We start from the raw sequence: 25764 nt of genomic DNA, 5'->3' as shown, positions 1-25764 counted from the left end.
CTGCGGTAGAGCAACTCGTTCTCTAGGAAGAACCCAGGAATACTGTCAGGTTGAGTCTCAGCCTGGAAAAATAATGGTGTCAAGGTAAGATCTTCCCTCTGTAACTTACGGAACTCCAACTTGGTCAGATTCGGGGGTAGTTTCTGAGGGTCTTGAGGGACAGCGGTAGCAGTAGAGTCAGCTGGCTGTGGTCGTGCAGCTTGTGCACGGGTGGTCACTAAAACCGGAGGAGAAACTTCATCACTCTCTTGAACCTTTGCTGGAACATACTCAAAGATGGGATTATCCATTACAGAGGTACACACCTGGGGTTTGTCCATGACGATCAGGTTGGTCGGTTGCAGGTCTTCTGCCAAGTCGTTGCCCAGGAGAAGTTGCACTCCAGGCATGGGAAAAGGTTTTTCCCTGATGGCGACTTGGACTTCTCCGGTCACGAAGGGACAATCCAGGTGGACTCTGGCGAGAGGATAAGGAGTGGTAGCAGTGAGGTCAGTGATGAAGACAGTTTCTCCGGTGTAGGCGATATTGGGCACAGCTGACTTCAAAATAATCGATTGAAGAGCCGCTGTGTCCCTCAAGATCTTCAGTTTGAAACGTCCCTCCGGATTTGAGCCGTTGGTAGAGACAGTTCCAGTATACAGGTGTTTACTGAAAAGAGAAAGATCATTACCATGAACACCAACATTCATCACAGGCTTACCAGACTTAGGAGGAGTCTGTTTGGGTTTAGGTGATTCGGTGTTTCCTTTGTATTGAGACTTACCACATTTATCTATGGTATGTCCATAGAGTCTACAATACTTACAGTACAATTGCGAGCCAGCTTGATCGGTACTCACTTTCTCGTAACTGTACCAAGACTTCTTACTGGAAGATGGTTCTGGTGTCAGCCGGTGGATGAGGCTGTAAGTGTCAGCCGACTTAGCACACTTTAGGTAGTCGGTTTCTTCTTTATCTGCTAAATATAGATGGACAGGAGGCGGCACACGCCTCAAGAATTCTTCAACTAGCATGAGGTTGACGAGTTCTGCAAAGGTAGAGACATGTGCTGATTCCAGCCATTTCATAAAATATCTCCTTTTGGTATTAGCAAATTCGAGAAAGGTATTTCCTTCGATAACTTTCGGTGGAGAGAAGGTAGGCGTCCAACACTGCTTGTTTCAGAGTCTGGTAGTCATTCTCAGACGCCAAAGTACTGAGTGTAACTGCAGCTCTACCTGTAAGATGTACTGTGAGAAGGGTTGCCCATTGGTCGGCAGGCCAACTAAGTTGATTAGCAAGGGTTTCAAAGGTGGTAAAAAACACATCAACTTCTGTCTCTATGAATGGTGGCATTAACTTACTTGCATGTGATATATTGAAACTGACGGGAAGATTGGCGGTAGCTTGCTGGCGTTGAGCGAGGTGTGAAGTTTCCAACGCGAATTCTCGTTGACGACATTCCATAGCCCGAGTTGCTTGTTGTTTGTCATGTTCGTGTTGCATCTCCAATTGGCGTTGTTTTGTTTCAAGCTGTACTCGTTCCCGCTCACGGAGAATTGCAATCTCACGTTCTTGTTCTTCTTTCCTCAAGGCAGCTTCACGTTCCTTGAGGGCGATTTCACGTTGTTTTTCTTCCTTTCGTATGGCAGCTGCTTCTCTTTGTTGCTCGAGGGCTTCTCTTTGCATGGCAGCTGCTTCCCTTTGCTGCTCGCGTTCGATCTTGGCCAGCTCTAGTTTGAGTTTCATCGTTGCCAAATCAGTTTTATCTGCAATAAAGTAAGTTTCGTGAGTTTCAGAGTCTATCTTACCTTTCTCTAAGAGATGATCCAGTAACAGGTTATGTATTTCATTTTTGTTGGCTTGGTAGGGAACTTCCAGTTGATGCTCATGTGCAAGAGTTTGTAATTCAGTTCTCTTGGCACGACTTAAAGTCCCTATTTCACCTGCTGGATCTGCACGGAAAGCTTGGAGACGAAACATGGTGAAATTAGCAAATAAATGCACAACGAATATACTGTTGTGATATGGTGAATGTCAGAAACAGGACAACGTGGCAACTGGTACCTATCCTGTGGAATCGTTAACAATTAATGTTAATTTCAAGATGATAAATGATTAATAATTCAAGGTCGCAGGAAATCTTGTACCCGGTACTCATGTAGGAGGATAAGGGCAAGAAAATCCTACTAAACAAGCGAAACTGAGTTTCTAAAACAAATGAAACAGTTAATTGCCTCAAAAGTGAAATAGGTAGTCCAAGAATGTAGGCATACCTTGCCGAGTCTCTATTGGACATAAGCAAGTTTTTCCCACTGAAATTAATATGATACTTACAGAATTAGCGAACTTTTGTGCACTGAAAAAGAAGGCTAATTCCCTACCAATGTAAATATCATGATTGCTGAGGGGCCCTTGGGGCCGTGACGGTCTGCGATCATGGGGGAGCCTGTGCCCAGTGTCTCCAGGCAGGCCTCCATTGGCCTGGAGTTTTCTGGGATTGCTTCGTACCACGCTGTGGAGGTGGTAATGATTGATATGTTACGTGTCCAAGTGGAGTCTGTATGTGGTGTGCAGCTGCTCGCCGGCCGGCGGGCGATAGTCAAGTTCAACTCTCCGGCGATTTATCAAGATATCGTCACGCGCTATGATGGGCACTCTTTCGATCTTCCTGGGGATGCTGGGTCGGTAACCCTATCCGACCGTTGTGGAGCCACGACGTATGTGGCTGTGCATGGGATGCCCTTTGAGTTCCCTGAGGATCTTCTACGTAGGTACTTTGCCCGGTTTGGGCGGGTTCTACATGTGAGGATGAATGCTGTCCCTACCGGGAGATGGAAGGGGGTTCCGTGTGGGACCCGCACTCTCGCCATGCGCCTCCGGGGTTCTGTGCCGTCCTCCATCATGCTGTTGGGGTTCCCGATTCGTGTTTTTCACGCAGGACAACCTCGGACTTGTTTCCGGTGCGGCCTGCCGGGTCACCTGGCCGCCGGGTGTGAGGAGCGCCGGGTCACCCCTGTCAACCTTTTCCAGGAGGAGGATTTTCCCCCGCTGTCGGCCTGGACCTGTCTCCCCGTGATGGTCAGGATGTTGCTTCCCTGCTGGTTTCGACCCCGGTGTTGGATGGTGGTGTGGATGTTGACGTAGGGGTTGTGGCGGCCTCGCCCCCGTCACCGGCTTCCCCGCCTTCGACGTCCCTGCCCCTGTCGCCCCTGCCCGCTCCGTCTCAGCCGCCCGTGCCTGCTCCGTCCCTACATGTGGCGTCTCCTGTCCCTTTGGATGTTAGCGGCGGGGAGTCTCCTGTGGTGTGTGATCCAGTGCCCCCGGTCGTGGAGGCTGCGGTTCTTAGGGGCCGGGCCTTGAAAGCGCGTCCATTGGAGTGTTCTACTGTGTTACGGGATGATGGGGGTGATAGCTTGGATGACCGGCAGCCTGTCTCCAAGCGCTCGAGGCGGGTCCGGAGTGTGTCCCCCCTTCGTGGGGTGCCTTGGGTGGAGGTGGAGAATCCGTTGTTCCGACGTCTCCTGTCGTGGTTGGCGGTGCTGTGAGGGGCTCTGTGCTGCCTCGGAATCACCCCCTATACCTACTGCTGATGACTTCCCTCGGTGGGAGGTTGTTCCTGCCGCACGGGACCTCGCCGTGGTCTTACGGAAGGATGTGCGCCGAGGTGCCTCTGCTCATCTGCTTGGTGGAGGGGGCCCCGACTCGTCTGTGTCCTCTGCGGGTTCTCCTAGTGTACAGCCTCGTGTGAAGCCTCGTGAGAGGCCTCGTGAGAAGCCTCGTTCGCCGGTTGGTACGGAGCCCTGTGCGGCGCCCGACGAACCTCCCAGTGCCAGTGCCGATACCAGTGCGAAACCACCTAGTGTGGACCCCCTCCCTGTGCTCGCAGCCGGCGGGGGCGTGGTCCCTAAGTCACGGGTTTTGGACCTCGTTTGGGACGACCGGGTGCGTGAGGGCCCGTGGTGCTCGTCGACTATTTGGGTACCGAGGTTGAAGGGGTTTATTTATGGGGTGCCTGATTGGATGCCTCGGCCTTGTGCGTCTCCTGGTAGACAAGTGTCCGAGGACGTCCAGCTGATCTGGGAGGCGTACTGCTTGCGCTTCCCAGCCAAGGAGTTTCCAGACAAGTATCGTTAGTTCCTGTGTTTATTTGGGTACTCTGTTTATTTTCTTACCGTGTCTGCGGTTCTATGTCTGGTTTGGTTTCGCCCTGTTGGGCGGTGTGTTTGTGTATTTGTTCTGAATGCATTTTTTTTTTTTGGCTGTGCTGTGTGTGTGTTGTGTTCTGATGCTTGTGTTGGTTCTAGGGCTGTTTGTGTGTGTGTTTGTTTGCCGGTTCCTGCGTGTTCCGGTTATGACCTTCCTGTCTGTCTTGGCTTGTAGTATTGCTTGTGTGGCCTTTCAGGCTGGCTTGTTACTAGATTTGTATTATTTTGTACCATGTCATTCTGAGTCTTTTTTTTTTTGTTTCTGTTGTACGCTTATTTGTTTTTTGTTTTTTTTTTGTTTTATGTTTTCTTTTTGTTGTTCTCATGTTTCTTTGTGCTTTATGGATCACTGCTTGTACTGTTTTGACTAGCTGTTTTTATGTGTAGTTCATGTACTTTCCTATGTATTTTTTTTTGTTCTTTGTTTTCCCTTTTCTGTTATGTTGCTCTGTGTTATTTTATGTCTTTCAATTTTCTTTGTAATTCTATCCTTTACTGTTTATATGGTTGCATGTACGCTGTTTTACGTTGTTTTAACAATAAAAAAAAAAAAAAAAAAAAAAAAATGTAAATATCATCATCTCTGACCGACGTGTAGGGGTGCGAGGTGTCAACTGGTGACGAGAACTGCTGCTGAGGTCCCAATTCAGCAACTAAAGTTCGTGCGAGAGGAACTATGGCCCTCTTTATCCTCCTACCGTCAGATTGCAGAAGATTAGGTGCTCTTGACCCGGGGACAGACCACAGTACCAGGGTACCAGTATGATGATCTGCCGAAAATATGAGAAATATCCTAGGGACAAAAGATGGTAAACACGAGTAATAACACGGAGGGAGAGATGACCAATTAAGAGAATGACTGAGGCCGACAGTCACCACGTAATCCAAAGTTGTCTCACCTTCACCATATGCTACTCTCGGAATGCACAATACACACAGCACCATATGAAAATAAAATTGAATATTAAAAATAGTGAAAAGCTACGTTACCAAAGCCAAATACGCTTACCACAAATTTACTACTTGGCACCAGTACCTGAGTGAAGCTCCGTGGACAGGCCCCCACGTAATGTGACGGTAAAGCGTTGGTGTTCGGCTGTTTCAAAAGCTGGGGGCAGGGCCTCGTCACATCACAAAAAAAAAAACGAGAAAAGTTTGTCCTTTCGTCTGTGGTAAGGTAATGGGAAGACACAAAACACAAGTATATAAACAATGAAATTTTAATTACTCTAGAAAAAAAGACATGAATAAAGGCAATCTCATAAAATTCAACACTGGTCAACAAACAAAACAACATGAATAATTACAGGCAATGAAAAGTTACTCTAAGACCAGAATGTAAAAATAGTGATAACAATATAAGTTAAATAATGGGTGCTGGAATACTGGCTTCAAGCTGCCACCTCCCTTAGTACACGAAAGCCAAGGCTTAGTCTACTAGCGAGAGATGTCAACTCCAAGGAGCACAGATATATTCTGACGAGTCTGGCGTGCTGCTGCTTAGACGTCGACTTGTGGTGGTGGCGGAGTGCAGGTGCGACGAGACACCAGCCAATCAGCAACAGGCAGGCAGAGGATGAGCAGTTTGCTGGTTACGGCAAGCTGTGGCCAGGTGTCTGGGTGTGCAGGGTACGATTTGCTTCCTGGGCAAAACGTTTGACGATACTGGTGGACGTATCTTCTATATAGTATCTTCTATGTTACGACATAATGATGTAGGGAAGAGCAGGCTCAATCTCTCTTGAAAGAGATTATCGTCACAATATATATATATATATATATATATATATATATATATATATATATATATATATATATATATATATATATATATATATATATATATATATATATATATATATATATATATGCGAACAAGCCAGAATGGTCCCCTGGACAATATGCAACTGAAAACTCACACCCCAGAAGTGACTCGAACCCATACTCCCAGAAGCAACGCAACTGGTATGTACAAGACGCCTTAATCCACTTGACCATCACGACCGGACATAATGAGGTGATAGCCGAGGCTATTTGAACCACCCCACCGCCGGCACTCGGATAGTTATCTTGGGCATAGCATTTTACCAAATCACCTCATTCTTAGGGGCACACGTGAGGAACACAAATGCGAACAAGCCAGAATGGTCCCCTGGACAATATGCAACTGAAAACTCACACCCCAGAAGTGACTCGAACCCATACTCCCAGAAGCAACGCAACTGGTATGTACAAGACGCCTTAATCCACTTGACCATCACGACCGGACATAATGAGGTGATAGCCGAGGCTATTTGAACCACCCCACCGCCGGCACTCGGATAGTTATCTTGGGCATAGCATTTTACCAAATCACCTCATTCTTAGGGGCACACGTGAGGAACACAAATGCGAACAAGCCAGAATGGTCCCCTGGACAATATGCAACTGAAAACTCACACCCCAGAAGTGACTCGAACCCATACTCCCAGAAGCAACGCAACTGGTATGTACAAGACGCCTTAATCCACTTGACCATCACGACCGGACATAATGAGGTGATAGCCGAGGCTATTTGAACCACCCCACCGCCGGCACTCGGATAGTTATCTTGGGCATAGCATTTTACCAAATCACCTCATTCTTAGGGGCACACGTGAGGAACACAAATGCGAACAAGCCAGAATGGTCCCCTGGACAATATGCAACTGAAAACTCAAACTGGATTAAGGCGTCTTGTACATACCAGTTGCGTTGCTTCTGGGAGTATGGGTTCGAGTCACTTCTGGGGTGTGAGTTTTCAGTTATATATATATATATATATATATATATACGCACACGACCTCCGAAGAGCTGGATGAGGTCTTCGAACACTGATTATTATATTCTTATATAAGTGTGTGTTCTCTGTAAACAGTAGTAATGCTATAAAATTAAATAAAGCAAAATTAACAAAAAAGGGGTGTATGCGTGGTCATAACAACATCACATTACATAGAAAAGTGCATAGATATTAACCCAAATGGGGAAAAAAAGACACCACCACAGGGCTTACATGCCCACAGCAAACACCGCAAGGGGAGAGGAAACAACACAAGCCACCCCTACATGTATTTGTCCGGAAACTCCGCTCTCGGAAACTGGATGCAGTACGCCTCCCAGCACAGCCACTCATCAGGATACTCATCATGACGAAAACGTCTATAAAGGGGGGGGGGGGGGTACCATATTATTCGAAACCTCGGACACGAAGGCATGCACATGGGTGACCCAAATTGTATCAGGGCACAGGGAAAGCAGCCCCACCCGCTCCCATAAGACGGGCTTCCGGGCAGCAGTTAGATCCTCAATAGGCTGAAGACCAGCACCAGGCACAGCACCCCGTCGAATGGGCAACTGCACCCCTGGAACGGGGCTGCAGCACTGGAGCCATCAACACAATGGGCGGCACCACGGGAGGCAACATGTCAGAGGGCAACACCATAGGGGACCCCTGCCGGAACAACATCCACAGGTCCAGGCACCGGCACAGACACCCCACGGCGAACATCCTTCTTCAGGACCACTCAAGATCCCGGCTAGCACCAACATCCTCACGATCCACCACAGGAGGGGGGACCACACGCCACTGCGGAGAACCCCCTGCAGTGAGGTGTCTACTACTACAACACCGTCATAGTAAACAACGCAGCCCCAAGAACCACCCCATCGACATCTGTAGACTCGCAATCGTCAAATTCTCCCACGTCGGCCCAGGTAGAAGTAGAATGCCGCGAACGCTTGGGATCCGGCTGCTTGTCATCAGAGCCAGAGGCAGAACCCGAAACACGGATAACACAGGGGCAGGCGCACGAAGCAAGACGTCAGCAGCCTCAATGACATGGGGGACCGGCCCCAACACAGCAGGAGGCCCATCACCCACACCACCTCCCAGCACAGCCGGGACAGCCAGCGGGAACGGAGAGACAGAAACCACAGGAGAAGGCAGATGGTCAGGCGCAGAAGACGGAGAAGGTGAAGCTGAAGATGCTGAAGTAGGAGAGGTAAATGAACAAATCCACAAGGGCCATGACGAGGATTCGAATCTGCGTCCGGGAGCATCACAGACACTGCCTAAATCGACTGAGCTACGACAGGGTTAAAAGGGTTGAAACCGAAGTTCTACTGAACTTACTCGATCCCGTAGTCTCTCCGAGGCACAAACCAGGCTTTTACACAACCCCCCCCCCCCTGCACCCGAGCTATGTCAATAAGCCGTTCTCCCTCTTCGCCCTTACATCATCACACACAGAGATCACACTAACGTGATGCATCAAATGAACAGTGTCTGTGATGCTCCCGGATGCAGGTTCGAGTCTTTGTCATGGCCCTTGTGGATTTGTTCATTTGATGCATCACGTTAGTGTGATTTCTGTGTATGATGATTGTTATATAAAATAGTGGGTTTGCTATGGGGAAACTAGTGCTATTCAGGAGTAAGGTCAGTCAGAATAAAGATGTATCTATTTGGGGAGATCAGTAAGGCCCGGCCCCCATGGAAACTAGAAGTAGTGCTGACTACTTGGCTACACAACAAGGTCAGTCTAGGGAATGATCAAGATCTCCTACACAGGAAGAACGATACTCATATAATTCATGTACTTATTTATTAACCCCTTAACAGCCCCCCTGTCGGAAAATCCGACACCATTTAATATATCATACAGACAGATAATAGCTGTGTTGTATAAACAAGTTAACCATAGAAAACGTAACTTGTAGTGGAATTACCGTTTAAAGAAAACGGGATATCATCACCACATACTATTATAATTCACCACCTATTATGGTGGGAATTATTCTTAAATACATTAGTCTTTGGACTTTACCATCATAAAAACATCTTATATAAATTAACTTAATTATCAATATTAAAGTAGAGTAAATGTGACCCTTCTATCACTTTCTGAAATCTGGACAATGTAAGCCAGGCATGAGGGAGGAAGGAGGGTAGCCATTGTTGTGTCACATCCGAGACGCGTGGAGCAAATTCGGCTCCTATCATATCTGGACAATGTCGGCCAGGCGTCAATAGTATGGAGTGTTAGACGCAGCCATTGTTGAGACTAGACCAGAGGCTCACAGGAGCAAATACGGCTCCTGTTAATTTTACTTGGACGAAGGGTTATGGAAACCAGTGGTGTACCATTATCACACGCTGTCAACAAATTCAAGTTAAGTGTTCTTTCCGAAACCCATGTATCTTCATTTATGGCCATTAATGTCATTATATAGGGTGACCCGGTTAGAGCACGTGGAAGCCTCAAACTAAAGGTAATTAAGCCAGGTCTTCAATGTTCCATGTACAGTTTTCTCTGATATAGCTTGTCATATATAGAATCTGGCTTTTCAGCTAGCGCCCTTTTGACAGGTCAAGACGAGGAAGCAAGATTTTGTGCACCAGTTACTGGGTGATGGAAGCTACCTCAAAGAGGATAATTTGGTGTCTACACCCTAGTTATACCTGGTGGACTAACCTGCTGTACTATAAGATAAGGAACCTTTTCAATGTATGTAGTTAATACTGTAGTTTGATTGGCTGCATATATATAAATATAAACCCCCCCTAATGTGTAGAGGATCGATTTGTGAGATTAAGAGATTATTGCAGAAATACAGTCCACTTATCATTATACAAATTGCTATCGAAGTATATAAATTAACGTAAATATAAATTCATATAAATTAAATAAATATAAATCTCACAGGTCGGTTCCCACACCCCCATATACATTCACACCAATAACAATAATAATAACTTTACCACACTACCTTACGTTAAAAGCCTTGGTCCACATAGGCAGGATACAAGGTTTTACACTGAACACAAGCTAGGGTAAAGCTCTACTATTGAATAACTTGAAGTTAGAGTCAGCTTAGGGTAGGGGACCACGTGGTTCCAATGGGACCCCCTTTAGAATAACTAGTAATATAAACTCTAAAAACACCTACTACACACAAAATATACTACTCTACACATAGAACATGAGTATGCCAGATATTGAATAATAACTCAGTTGGTACTTATCTTAAACAAGACACAGAAATAAGGAAACGAAGAGGAAGGGTAGGTGGATCCTGTCCACACCACGCCAGCTCAGAAAAAATGGAGTCTCCCTCTCCTTCCCCCAAGCTGGCTGCTGCCGGCAGACTGCTCAACTAATCGTACCGCAGCCCTATACCAAGTTTACTCAGGTTTACTTTACAAATGATTAGAGTATTAGTAAACATAGTTGGTGCCTATGTTATTATTTAATAATCAACCCCAAGCTCAGTCTTTAAATGCTCTTTGAGAAACAAGAATAGTCTTACGTCTGGCAGGGAAGATACAAACAATATCACATCGAGTTGCGTTTTGCTACTCTAACGTAGCTTATTTAGTTAAATTTTGACCTCTGGTTTCCACTGAAGAACCCAGGGTCGTAACAATGATGTAAGGGCGAAGAGGGGGAACGGCCTATTGACATAGCTCGGGTGCAGGGGGGGGGGGGGGTTGTGTAAAAGCCTGGTTTGTGCCTCGGAGAGGCTACAGGATCCAGTAAGTTCAGTAGAACTTCGGTTTCAACCCTTTTAACCCTGTCGTAGCTCAGTCGATTAAGGCAGTGTTTGGGATGCTCCCGGACGCAGGTTCGAATCCTCCTCATGGCCCTTTTGGATTTGTTCATTTGATGCATCACGTTAGTGTGATCTCTGTGTGTGATAGAGAGGTAACACCCTGGGGATCTACACCAGCATTAGGAACGCCCAAGGAACAGGGCACCCTATCAAGGACTCCTGAATACATGCACCACCATGACCAAGCACATACCGTCTGACACAGGACGCAACACAGCAGCCAAAAGCTCAGCCACAACCTCATCTACCGAGTCTGCCTCTAAAGGCAGTGGCGGGAAATTTTCCTCAATTCACCGGAGCGACATCATATTCCAAGCAGCAGCAGCAGCAGGGTGGCTCAACAAACCACAGCAAAAGCAAGTGCGAGGTTGACAGGAGTAGTAAACACGGATGTAATAACCCAGGAGTCGCTCCGAGGTCGGGATATTCGACTTCAGCCGCATCCCCAAAGTTTGTATACTAGTCCGGCACCTTAAGTTTCCCAGAGGAAACCATATTAATCATCACACTCACAACAGTCCCAAACCGCCCAAAATACCTCTGCAGCAGCTCCTCCGGGAACTCCAGGGGCGCACCATGAATGCTGACAAAGGTGAGAGCACCACTCGGTCGGAAAAAGTCACCATACCAGCAGCGTCCAGCTGGGGCAAGGACTATCCCTAGTAGCTACGTAAAAACACCCTGTAGTCGTCCACTTCCGCAAACATTACAATAGCCCGATGCGAAGATACCAATTCCACATCATAGATCGCTGCCACAGAGACACGGAGCATGTCACACAAAACTAGTTCCATGGCAGGATAATCGGCCCGCCCAGTAAATTCCTGGCCCACCGAAATAGCCCGCAAAACTGGAGGGAGAGGCCCCCATCACATAAGCCACGTCAGCAACGCTGGTCCAGACACACCAATAGCCGGGTCAACACTGGGAAAGGCACGCAACGCACACTCACACCCAACGACCTCTGGTGGCCGAATCCAAGAACTGACATTGAATGTACTTTTTCATAATATCTGCTTAAGTCAGTAACGTTTATTTTTAGTGATGGGAACTCTTTTTAACCCGCAGTAAGGACTAAAACTCTGAAAAATTTTGGTCTTAAAGTGGACTCTGTATAATTCATCATTGTGTGTACACAGAGGCATGTACATTACATGTACACTAAGGCTGTTGGTCCAGACGGGATCTCACCATAGGTACTGAAAGAGTTTGCAGAGGCACTTTGCTTGACACTCTCCATAGTGTATAGTAGGTCACTGGAGACGGGAGACCTACCAGAAATATGGAAGACGGCGAATGTGGTCCCAATATACAAAAAGGGCGACAGACAAGAGATACTGAACTACAGGCCAGTGTCCTTGACTTGTATACCATGCAAGGTGATGGTGAAGATCGTGAGAAAAAACCTAGTAACACATCTGGAGAGAAGGGACTTCGTGACAAATCGACAACATGGATTCAGGGAGAGTAAATCTTGCCTGACGGGCTTAATAGAATTCTACGATCAGGTGACAAAGATTAAGCAAGAAAGAGATAGCTGGGCGGACTGCATTTTCTTGGATTGTCGGAAAGACCTTGACACAGTACCGCATAAGAAGCTGGTACATAAGCTGGAGAGACAGGCAGGTGTAGCTGGTAAGATGCTCCAGTGGATAAGGGAGTACCTAAGTAATAGGAAGCAGAGAGTTACGGTGAGGGGTGAGACCTCGGATTTGGGTGGTCACCAGTGGAGTCCCACAGGGCTCTGTACTCGGTCCTATCTTGTTTCTGATATATGTAAATGATCACCCGGAGGGTATAGATTCATTTCTCCCAATGTTTGCTGACGATGCCAAAATTATGAGAAGGATTAAGACAGAGGAGGACTGCTTGAGGAGAAAACCTAGACAAGCTGATGGAATGGTCGAACAAATGGTTGTTAGAGTTTAACCCAAGCAAATGTAATGTAATGAAGAAAGGCGTAGGGAGCAGGAGGCCAGATGCTAGGTATCATCTGGTAGAGGAAATTCTTCATGAGTCAGAGAGATAAAAAGACTTGGGGGTTGACATCACGCCTGACCTGTCCCCTGCAGCCCATATCAAGAGGATAACATCAGTGGCATATGCCAGGATGGCCGACATAAGAACGGCATTTAGAAACTTGTGTAAGGAATCATTCAGAACTTTGTATACCACATATGTCAGACCAATCCTGGAGTATGTACACAATGTACATACTCCATGTATGTACACGTACATACGTGTACACAATGGTAGTGTACACAGAGGCGTGTACACAATGGTAGTGTACACAGAGGCGTGTACACAATGGTAGTGTACACAGAGGCGTGTACACAATGGTAGTGTACACAGAGGCGTGTACACAATGGTAGTGTACACAGAGGCGTGTACACAATGGTAGTGTACACAGAGGCGTGTACACAATGGTAGTGTACACAGAGGCGTGTACACAATGGTAGTGTACACAGAGGCGTGTACACAATGGTAGTGTACACAGAGGTGTGTACACAGAAGTGTGTACACTATGATAGTGTACACAGAGGCGTGTACACTATAGTAGTGTACACAGAGGCGTATACACAATAGTAGTGTACACACAGGCGTGTACACTATGGTAGTGTACACAGAGGCGTGTACACAATGGTAGTGTACACAGAAGTGCGTACACTATGATGGTGTACACAGAGGCGTGTACACTATGGTAGTGTACACAATGGTAGTGTACACTATGGTAGTGTACACAGAGGCGTGTACACTATGGTAGTGTACACAGGGGCGTGTACACAATGGTAGTGTACACAATAATAGTGTACACAGAGGCGTGTACACAATGGTAGTGTACACAGAGGCCTGTTCACAATGGTAGTGTACTTGATGGTAGTGTACACAGAGGCTTGTTCACAATGGTAGTGTACACAAAGGCGTGTATACAATGGTAGTGTACACAGAGGTGTGTACACAAAGGTAGTGTACACAGGGGCGTGTACACAATTGTAGTGTACACAAAGGCGTGTACACTATGGTAGTGTACACAGAGGTGTGTACACAAAGGTAGTGTACACAGGGGCGTGTACACTATGGTAGTGTACACAATGGTAGTGTACACAGAGGCGTGTACACAATGGTAGAGTACACAGGGGCGTGTACACTGTTATAGTGTATACAATGGTAGAGTACACAGAGAGGTGTCTCACTATGGTAGTGTACACATGGCGTGTTCACAATGGTAGTGTACACAGAGGCGTGTCCACTAAGATAGTGTACACAGAGGCGTGTACACAGTGGTAGTGTACACAGCGGCGTGTACACAATGGTAGTGTACACTATGAAAGTGTACACAGAGGTGTGCACACTTTGGTAGTGTACACAATGGTCGTGTACGCAGAGGCGTGTACACAATAGTAGTGTACACTATGGTAGTGTACACTATGGTATTGTACACTATGGTAGTGTACACAATGGTAGTGTACACTATGAAAGTGTACACATAGTGTGTACACTATGTTTGTGTACACAATGGTAGTGAACACAGAGGTGTGTACACAAAGGTAGTGTACACAGGGGCGTGTACACAATTGTAGTGTACACAAAGGCGTGTACGCTATGGTAGTGTACACAGAGGCGTGTACACAATGGTAGTGTACACAGAAGTGCGTACACTATGATAGTGTACACAGAGGCGTGTACACTATGGTAGTGTACACAATGGTAGTGTACACTATGGTAGTGTACACAGAGGCGTGTACACTATGGTAGTGTACACAGGGGCGTGTACACAATGGTAGTGTACACAATAATAGTGTACACAGAGGCGTGTACACAATGGTAGTGTACACAGAGGCCTGTTCACAATGGTAGTGTTCTTGATGGTAGTGTACACAGAGGCTTGTTCACAATGGTAGTGTACACAAAGGCGTGTATACAATGGTAGTGTACACAGAGGTGTGTACACAAAGGTAGTGTACACAGGGGCGTGTACACAATTGTAGTGTACACAAAGGCGTGTACACTATGGTAGTGTACACAGAGGTGTGTACACAAAGGTAGTGTACACAGGGGCGTGTACACTATGGTAGTGTACACAATGGTAGTGTACACAGAGGCGTGTACACAATGGTAGAGTACACAGAGACGTGTCTGACTATGGTAGTGTACACAGGGCGTGTTCACAATGGTAGTGTACACAGAGGCGTGTCCACTAAGGTAGTGTACACAGAGGCGAGTACACAATGGTAGTGTACACTATGGTAGTGTACACAGAGACGAGGCTCTGTATGGTAGTGTACACAGGGGCGTGTACACTATGGTAGTGTACACAGAGGCGTGTACACAATGGTAGTGTACACAGAGGCGTGTACACTGTGGAAATGTACACAGATGTGTGTACACTATGGTAGTGTACACAGGGACGTGAACACAATGGTAGTGTACACAGAGGCGTACACACAATGGAAGTGTACACAGAGGCGTGTACACAGTGATAGTGTACACAACGGCGTGTACACAATGGTAGTGTACACAGAGGTGTGTACACTGGTAGTGTACACAATGGTCGTGAACACAGAGGCGTGTACACAATAGTAGTGTACACTATGGTATTGTACACTATGGTAGTGTACACAATGGTAGTGTACACTATGAAAGTGTACACATAGTGTGTACACTATGGTTGTGTACACAATGGTAGTGAACACAGAGGCGTGTACCAATGGTAGTGTACACAGAGATGTGTACACAATTGTAGTGTACACAGAGGCATGTACACAATGGAAGTGTACACAGAGGCGTGTACACTATGGTAGTGTACACAGAGGCGTGTACACTATGGTAGTGTACACAATGGTAGTGTACACTATGGTAGTGTACACAGAGGCGTGTACACTATGGTAGTGTACACAGGGGCGTGTACACAATGGTAGTGTACACAATAATAGTGTACACAGAGGCGTGTACACAATGGTAGTGTACACAGAGGCCTGTTCACAATGGTAGTGTTCTTGATGGTAGTGTACACAGAGGCTTGTTCACAATGGTAGTGTACACAAAGGCGTGTATACAATGGTAGTGTACACAGAGGTGTGTACACAAAGGTAGTGTACACAGGGGCGTGTACACAATTGTAGTGTACACAAAGGCGTGTACACTATGGTAGTGTACACAGAGGTGTGTACACAAAGGTAGTGTACACAGGGGCGTGTACACTATGGTAGTGTACACAATGGTAGTGTACACAGAGGCGTGTACACAATGGTAGAGTACACAGAGACGTGTCTCACTATGGTAGTGTACACAGGGCGTGTTCACAATGGTAGTGTACACAGAGGCGTGTCCACTAAGGTAGTGTACACAGAGGCGAGTACACAATGGTAGTGTACACTATGGTAGTGTACACAGAGACGAGGCTCTGTATGGTAGTGTACACAGGGGCGTGTACACTATGGTAGTGTACACAGAGGCGTGTACACAATGGTAGTGTACACAGAGGCGTGTACACTGTGGAAATGTACACAGATGTGTGTACACTATGGTAGTGTACACAGGGACGTGAACACAATGGTAGTGTACACAGAGGCGTACACACAATGGAAGTGTACACAGAGGCGTGTACACAGTGATAGTGTACACAACGGCGTGTACACAATGGTAGTGTACACTATGAAAGTGTACACAGAGGTGTGTACACTGGTAGTGTACACAATGGTCGTGAACACAGAGGCGTGTACACAATAGTAGTGTACACTATGGTATTGTACACTATGGTAGTGTACACAATGGTAGTGTACACTATGAAAGTGTACACATAGTGTGTACACTATGGTTGTGTACACAATGGTAGTGAACACAGAGGCGTGTACACAATGGTAGTGTACACAGAGATGTGTACACAATTGTAGTGTACACAGAGGCATTTACACAATGGAAGTGTACACAGAGGCGTGTACACTATGGTAGTGTACACAAAGGCGTGTACACAATGGTAGTGTACACTATCGTAGTGTACACAGAGGCGTGTACACAATGGTAGTGAACACTATGGTAGTGTACACAGAGGCGTGTTCATAATGGTAGTGTACACAGAGGCGTGTACACAATCGTAGTGTACACAGAGGCGTGTACACTATAGTAGTGTGCACAGAAATGTGTACACAATTGTAGTGTACACAGAGGCATGTACACAATGGAAGTGTACACAGAGGCGTGTACACAATGGTAGTGTACACAATGGGAGTGTACACAATGGTAGTGTACACAGTGGCCTGTACACAATCGTAGTGTACACAGAGGTGTGTACACAGAAGTGTGTACACAGAAGTGCGTACACTATGATAGTGTACACAGAGGCGTGTACACTATAGTAGTGTACACAGAGGCGTGTACACAATGGTAGTGTACACAGAGGCGTGTACACTATGGTAGTGTGCACAGAGATGTGTACACAATTGTAGTGTACACAGAGGCATGTACACAATGGAAGTGTACACAGAGGCGTGTACACAATGGTAGTGTACACAAAGGTAGTGTACACAGGGGCGTGTACACTATGGTAGTGTACACAATGGTAGTGTACACAGAGGCATGTACACAATGGAAGTGTACACAGAGGCGTGTACACTATGGTAGTGTACACAAAGGCGTGTACACAATGGTAGTGTACACTATCGTAGTGTACACAGAGGCGTGTACACAATGGTAGTGAACACTATGGTAGTGTACACAGAGGCGTGTTCATAATGGTAGTGTACACAGAGGCGTGTACACAATCGTAGTGTACACAGAGGCGTGTACACTATAGTAGTGTGCACAGAGATGTGTACACAATTGTAGTGTACACAGAGGCATGTACACAATGGAAGTGTACACAGAGGCGTGTACACAATGGTAGTGTACACAATGGGAGTGTACACAATGGTAGTGTACACAGTGGCCTGTACACAATCGTAGTGTACACAGAGGTGTGTACACAGAAGTGTGTACACAGAAGTGCGTACACTATGATAGTGTACACAGAGGCGTGTACACTATAGTAGTGTACACAGAGGCGTGTACACAATCGTAGTGTACACAGAGGCGTGTACACTATAGTAGTGTGCACAGAGATGTGTACACAATTGTAGTGTACACAGAGGCATGTACACAATGGAAGTGTACACAGAGGCGTGTACACAATGGTAGTGTACACAAAGGTAGTGTACACAGGGGCGTGTACACTATGGTAGTGTACACAATGGTAGTGTACACAGAGGCGTGTACACAATGGTAGTGTACACAGGGGCGTGTACACTATTATAGTGTACACTTTGGTTTAGTACACAGAGGCGTGTCTCACTATGGTAGTGTACACAGAGGCGTGTACACAATGGTAGTGTACACTATGGTAGTGTACACAGAGGCGTGTACACTATGGTAATGTACACAGAGGTGTGTACACTATGGTAGTGTACACAGGGACGTGAACACAATGGTAGTGTACACAGAGGCGTGTACACAATGGTAGTGTACACAGAGGCGTGTACACAGTGGTAGTGTACACAGGGGCGTGTACACAATGGTAGTGTACACTATGAAGGTGTACACAGAGGTGTGTACACTATGGATGTGTACACAATGGTAGTGAACAAAGAGGCGTGTACACAATAGTATTGTGCACAGAGGCTTGTACACGATGGTAGTGTACACAGGGGCGTGTACACTATGGTAGTGTACACAGAGGCGTGTACACATAGGCGTGTACACTATGGTAGTGTACACAGAGGCGTGTGCACAATGATAGTGTACACAAAGACGTGTACACTATGGTAGTGTACACAGAGGCGTGTACACTATGGGGTTCACCTTTCAACCCGATAGTTCTTGGAAGGAAAATTTTCCCAGTCTTTACTGAGTCCGTCAATGGAACATTTGGAGAGTATAAAAACCCACAAAACTCCCCGTTGGAGTTGAGATGTTTCCTAGTTTTGTTTTTAGACGTGACAGTAAACGAGGAGTGAGGACAACTGGTGCGTCATCACAGTGTTGTGTCTCCTCACGAACATGAATTTGCCTACATATTTATGCATCAGTTCGTCAGCATATGTGCGTATGAGTATATAAGAAAAGAGTACAAACAATGAGATTGTTTGAAGATGATTTACGCACCAAACAATTGTGTTCTGGGTGTGTTGTTAGTTTTGACGTAGGCGTAGGTGGACGTGTTCCTGAGGCGAGGCCCACTGGATGGTCTGCCTCCACCCACACCCAGGGACCTCTGCCTCCACCCACACCCAGGGACCTAGCTCTGCCTCCACCCACACCAGGGGACCTCTGCCTCCACCCACACCCAGGGACCTCTGCCTCCACCCTCACCCTGGGACCTCTGCCTACACCCACTCCCAGGGACCTCTGCCTCCACCTACACCCAGCTACCTCTGCCTCAACCCAAACCCAGGGACCGCTACCTCCACCAACACTCAGGGACCTCTGCCTCCACTAACACCCAGGGACCTTTGCCTCCACCCACACCCAGGGACCTTTGCCTGCACCCACACCCAGGGACCTCTGCCTCCACCCACACCCAGGGACCTCTGCCACCACCCACACCCAGGGACCTCTGCCTCCACCCTCACCCAGGGACCTCTGCCTCCACCCACAACCAGGGACCTCTGCCACCACCCACACTCAGGGACCTCTGCGTCCACCCACACCCTGGGACCTCTGCCTCCACCCACTCCCAGGGACCTCTGCCTCCACCCACACCCAGGGACCGCTGCCTCCACCAACACTCAGGGACCTCAGCCTCCACCCACACCCAGGGACCTCTGCCTCCACCTACACCAAGGGACCTCTGCTTCCACCCACACCCAGGGACCTCTGCCTCCACCCAAATCCAGGGACTTCCGCCTCCACCCACACCCAGGGACCTCTGCCTCCACCCACACCCAGGGGCCTCTGCCTCCATCCTCACCCAGGGACCTCTGCCTCCATTGACTTCCGCCTCCACCCACACCCAGGGACTTCTGCCTCCACCCACACCCAGGGACTTCCGCCTCCACCCACACCCAGGGACCTCTGCTTCCACCCTTCACCCAGGGACCTCTGCCACCACCCACACCCAGGGACCTCTGCCTCCACCCTCACCCAGGGACCTCTGCCTCCACCCACACCCAGGGACCTTTGCCTCCACCCACACCCTAGGACCTTTGCCTGCACCCACACCCAGGGACCTTTGCCTGCCCCACACCAAGGGACCTCTGCCTCCACCCACACCCAGGGACCTCTGCCTTCACCGACACCAAGGGACCTCTGCCTCCACCCACACCCAGGGACCTCTGCCTCCACCCACACCCAGGGACCTCTGCCTCCACCCACACCCTGGGACCTCTGCCTCCACCCACTCCCAGGGACCTCTGTCTCCACCCACACCCAGGGACCTCTGCCTCCACCCTCACTCAGGGACCTCTGCCTCCACCCACACCCTGGGACCTCTGCCTCCACCCTCTCCCAGGGACCTCTGCCTCCACCCACACCCAGGGACCTCTGCCTCCACCCACTCCCAGGGACCTCTGCCTCCACCCACACCCAGGGACCTCTGCCTCCACCCACACCCAGGGACCTCTGCCACCACCCACACCCAGGGACCTCTGCCTCCACCCTCACCCAGGGACCTCTGCCTCCACCCACACCCAGGGACCTCTGCCACCACCCACACCCAGGGACCTCTGCCACTACCCACACCCAGGGACCTCTGCCTCCACCCTCACCCAGGGACCTCTGCCTCCACCCACTCCCAGGGACTCTGCCTCCACGCACACCCAGGGACCGCTGCCTCCACCAACACTCAGGGACCTCTGCCTCCACCCACACCCAGAGACCTCTGCCTCCACCTACACCAAGGGACCTCTGCCTCCACCCACACCCAGGGACCGCTGCCTCCACCCACACCCAGGGACCTCTGCCTCCACCCACACCCTGGGACCTCTGCCTCCACCCACTCCCAGGGACCTCTATCTCCACCCACACCCAGGGACCTCTGCCTCCACCCTCACTCAGGGACCTCTGCCTCCACCCACACCCTGGGACCTCTGCCTCCACCCTCTCCCAGGGACCTCTGCCTCCACCCACACCCAGGGACCTCTGCCTCCACCCCTCCCAGGGACCTCTGCCTCCTCCACCCACACCCAGGGACCTCTGCCTCCACCCACACCCAGGGACCTCTGCCACCACCCACACCCAGGGACCTCTGCCTCCACCCTCACCCAGGGACCTCTGCCTCCACCCACACCCAGGGACCTCTGCCACCACCCCACACCAGGGACCTCTGCCACTACCCACACCCAGGGACCTCTGCCTCCACCCTCACCCAGGGACCTCTGCCTCCACCCACTCCCAGGGACCTCTGCCTCCACGCACACCCAGGGACCGCTGCCTCCACCAACACTCAGGGACCTCTGCCTCCACCCACACCCAGAGACCTCTGCCTCCACCTACACCAAGGGACCTCTGCCTCCACCCACACCCAGGGACCTCTGCCTCCACCCACACCCAGGGACCTCTGCCTCCACCCTCACCCAGGGACCTCTGCCTCCACCCAAATCCAGGGACTTCCGCCTCCACCAACACCCAGGGACCTCTGCTTCCACCCTTCACCCAGGGACCTCTGCCTCCACCCACACCCAGAGACCTCTGCCTCCACCAACACCCAGGGACCTCTGCCTCCACCCTCACCCAGGGACCTCTGCCTCCACCCACACCCTGGGACCTCTGCCTCCACCCACTCCCAGGGACCTCTGCCTCCACCCACACCCAGGGACTGCTGCCTCCACCAACACTCAGGGACCTCAGCCTCCACCCACACCCAGGGACCTCTGCCTCCACCTACACCAAGGGACCTCTGCTTCCACCCACACCCAGGGACCTCTGCCTCCACCCAAATCCAGGACATCCGCCTCTACCCACACCCAAGGACCTCTGCCTCCACCTACACCCAGGGGCCTCTGCCTCCATCCTCACCCAGGGACCTCTGCTCCACCCACACCCATTGACTTCCGCCTCCACCCACACCCAGGGACCTCTGCCACCACCCACACCCAGGGACCTCTGCCTCCACCTACACCCAGGGACCTCTGCCTCCATCCTCACCCAGGGACCTCTGCCTCCACCCACACCCAGGGACTTCCGCCTCCACCCACACCCAGGGACCTCTGCTTCCCACCCTTCACCCAGGGACCTCTGCCTCCACCCTTCACCCAGGGACCTCTGCCTCCACCCACACCCAGAGACCTCTGCCTCCACCAACACCCAGGGACCTCTGCCTCCACCCTCACCCAGGGACCTCTGCCTCCACCCACACCCAGGGACCTTTGCCTCCACCCACACCCTAGGACCTTTGCCTGCACCCAAACCCAGGGACCTTTGCCTGCACCCACACCAAGGGGACCTCTGCCTCCACCCACACCCAGGGACCTCTGCCTTTAACCTACACCAAGGGACCTCTGCCTCCACCCACACCCAGGGACCTCTGCCTCCACCCACACCCAAGGACCTCTGCCTCCAACCACACCCTGGGACCTCTGCCTCCACCCACTCCCAGGGATTTCTGCCTCCACCCACACCCTGGGACCTCTGCCTCCACCCTCACTCAGGGACCTCTGCCTCCATCCACACCCTGGGACCTCTGCCTCCACCCTCTCCCAGGGACCTCTGCCTCCACCCACAACCAAGGACCTCTGCCTCCACCCACTCCAGGGACCTCTGCCTCCACCCACACCCAGGGACCTCTGCCTCCACCCACACCCAGGGACCGCTGCCTCCACCAACACTCAGGGACCTCTGCCTCCACTAACACCCAGGGACCTTTGCCTCCACCCACACCCCGGGACCTTTGCCTGCACCCACACCCAGGGACCTCTGCCTCCACCCACACCCAGGGACCTCATCAAGATGGGGCGTCTCATCTTGGGCCACCAGCTGTGGGAGTGGGGCACCTCATCCTGGGGCACAATGTAACGGGGGTTGGGGGAAATAGCTCTATCTTGTCCATTATTCCACCCCCCAGTTAACTAACGAGGCCGGGGGAAACAGCTCTCTCTAGTCCGTTATCCCGTCCCCAGTTAGCTAACTATTCTAGAGCACCCTCCAGAGTTCCTAAGGCAACCTCTCTCGTTCAACACCTTGTAACCTAGGTATTTGACTACCTAGGTGCTAAGACTCCAAGGCGCCGTCACTTGATCAGTTACCCGAAACTCTAGAGAGAACTCTAGAATACAGAATCATTGCCACAAACGTATACGAGAAAACGAAATGAAAGAAATGAATAGTGAAGTAATTAGTGAGGGTTTGGGGTGAGGGGTAGAGAGGTGGGAGGAGCGAGGAGGGTCATTAGTTGAAAGTGAGAGTTCAGAGAGGGGTGGAGGGAGAGGTGTAGATAGGTAGAAGTAGAAGAGTAGATAGTAGAAGTCGAAAGTAGATAGTTGAAGACGAAATGCTGCCACCATCCATTCATGATCATTACATACAAGACAAGGAATGGAACTTGCCTGTATCACAAAATTCTCAAAGGATGTTATCATGAGTTCATTATTAGTATGTTCCCTCTGTACCATGTATCAACTCCAAACATGTCTCATTAATATCTTGAATCCAGTAACCACAGAGGCTTTCTCACCTCAACTCAAAGCTCTAGGGAACAAAGTTAAACACAATTTAAATAATAAATTCATAATTATATTTCCCATGAAGTATCTTAATTTAGCAATTCAATTAAAATGTTCCAGTTTAATATGCAAAGTGAGTCATCATCCAAGAATTCGAGAACACTACAATTGACTGCCCCTGATCGTCACCACAACACTTGTAAAACACGACAAGTCACCTTAATGCTCAACTCACCAAGTGTCTCTGCCTATAGCTGGATAGAGAGGGGGGGGGGGTCTGTAGTTGAGAGACTCCCGCCCTGCCGGCCGACAGCCTCCCTGCTAGGGCCGTCTCCTCTGCTTCTGTTGACTGCCGTTCTGTCTCGTTAATGCGTTATGCTGGATAGCTCTCCGAGTTTATATTGGGGAACCTAGTAGCTAACTCCGCCCACAAGTAGATAGCCTCCGGCACTACCAAGCCACTCCTTAAACGTCGGCATGTTTGAAGGCTACCAGACTACAATTATAAGCTTAGCGGAAGCAAGGTGAAATTCTCATGATCTGACCTCAGGTCACTTGAGGTCATTAACGCTTTGAGGTGTGAGATCTCAGGCCGACAACTGGCGCCTCTCAGATCCTTGTCTGTGACTCATGTACTCTATGTATGTATTAAACTAAACCAAACACTTTTACAGTGTTACAACAAGCTGTGGGAGTGGGGCGTCTCATCTTGGGCTACTAGCTGTGGGAGCGGGGCGTCTCATCTTGGGCCACCAGCTGTGGGAGCAGGGCGTCTCATCTTGGGCCATCATCTGTGGTAAATGGGGCATCTCATCTTGGGCCCACCAGCTGTGGGACTGGGGCGTCTCATCTCGGGCCATCAGCTGTGGGAGTGGTGCGTCTCATCTTGGGCCACCAGCTGTGGGAACGGGGCGTCTCATTTTGGCCCACCAGTTGTGGGAGTGGGGCGTCCCATCTTGTGCCACCAACTATGGGAGTGGGGCGTCTTATCTTGGGCCACCAGCTGTGGGAGCGGGGCGTCTCTTCTTGGGCCACCAGCTGTGGGAGTGGGGCGTCTCATCTTGGGCTATTAGCTGTGGGAGTGGGGCATCTCATCATGGGCCATCAGCTGTGGGAGTGGGGCGTCTCATCTTTTGCCACCAGCTGTGAGAGTGGGGCGTCTCATCTTGGACCACCAGCTGTGAGAGTGGGGCGTCTCATCTTGAGCTACCAGCTGTGGGAGTGGGGCGTCTCATCTTGGGCCACCAGCTGTGGGAGTGGGGCATCTCATCTTGGGCCACCAGCTGTGGTAGTGGGGCGTCTCATCTTGAGCCACCAGCTGTGGGAGTGGGGCATCTCATCTTGGGCCACCAGCTGTGGGAGTCAGGCGTCTCATCTTGGGCCACCAGCTGTGGGAGCGGGGCGTCTCATCTTGGGCCACCAGCTGTGGGATTGGAGTGTCTCATCTTGGGCCACCAGCTGTGGGAGCGGGGTGTCTCATCTTGGGCCACCAGCTGTGGAAGCGGGGCGTCTCATCTTGGGCTACCAGCAGTGGAAGTGGAGCGTCTCATCTTGGGCCACCAGCTGTGGGAGTGAGGGCGTCTCATCTTGGGCCACCAGCTGTGTGAGTGGGGCGTCTCATCTTGGTCCTCCAGCTGTGGGAGTGGGGCGTCTCATCTTGGGCCACAAGCTGTGAGAGTGGGGCGTCTCATCTTGGGCCATTAGCTGTGGGAGTGGGGCATCTCATCATGGGCCATCAGCTGTGGGAGTGAGGCGTCTCATCTTGGACCACCAGCTGTGGGAGCGGGGCGTCTCATCTTGGGCCACCAGCAGTGGTAGTGGAGTGTCTCATCTTGGGCCACCAGCTGTGGTAGTGGGGCGTCTCTTCTTCAGCCACCAGCTGTGGGAGCGGAGCGTCTCATCTTGGGCCACCAGCTGTGGGAGCGGAGCGTCTCATCTTGGGCCACCAGCTGTGGTAGTGGGGCGTCTCATCTTGGGCCACCAGCTGTGGGAGTGGGGTGTCTCATCTTGGGCCACCAGCTGTGGGAGTGGGACACCTCATCTTGGGCCACCAGCTGTGGGAGTGGGGCGTCTCATCTTGGGCCACCAGCTGTGGGAGCGGGGGGTTTCATCTTGGGCCACCAGGTGTGGGAGTGAGGCGTCTCATCTTGGGCCACCAGCCGTGGGAGTGAGGCGTCTCATCTTGGGCGACCAGCTGTGGGAGTGGGGCGTCTCATCTTGGGCCACCAGCTGTGGGAGTGGGGCGTCTCATCTTGGGCCACCGGCTGTTGGAGCGGGGCGTCTCATCTTGGGCCACCAGCTGTGAGAGTGGGACG

This window comes from Procambarus clarkii, chromosome 18 (assembly GCF_040958095.1).
Source record: "Procambarus clarkii isolate CNS0578487 chromosome 18, FALCON_Pclarkii_2.0, whole genome shotgun sequence".
In the NCBI taxonomy this organism is placed as follows: Eukaryota; Metazoa; Arthropoda; class Malacostraca; order Decapoda; family Cambaridae; genus Procambarus; species Procambarus clarkii.
This window is presented reverse-complemented; position numbering follows the sequence as displayed.